Source organism: Penaeus monodon, chromosome 32, assembly GCF_015228065.2.
Source record: "Penaeus monodon isolate SGIC_2016 chromosome 32, NSTDA_Pmon_1, whole genome shotgun sequence".
NCBI lineage: Eukaryota > Metazoa > Arthropoda > Malacostraca > Decapoda > Penaeidae > Penaeus > Penaeus monodon.
In genome coordinates, this window is record NC_051417.1 from 30730183 (window position 1) to 30730403 (window position 221).

Consider the following 221-nt stretch of genomic DNA (forward strand, 5'->3'; position numbering starts at 1 on the left):
AAGTTATTCTCAAATTTGCACAAAGCGCCTTACCTTCCACAACGCAATTAGCTGACATCTCTCCTTCGCCCTCCCTCCCTCCATCCCAGCATCTTGTGATGATACTCTCATCACTTAGGAGTTAAGCATTACTTTTCAATATCGGGTCGTGTTGCCGCTCCTTTATCAAAAATACGCATCATTTTTCCCCAATCAATTCTCTATTCTAAAGCATTACCCCA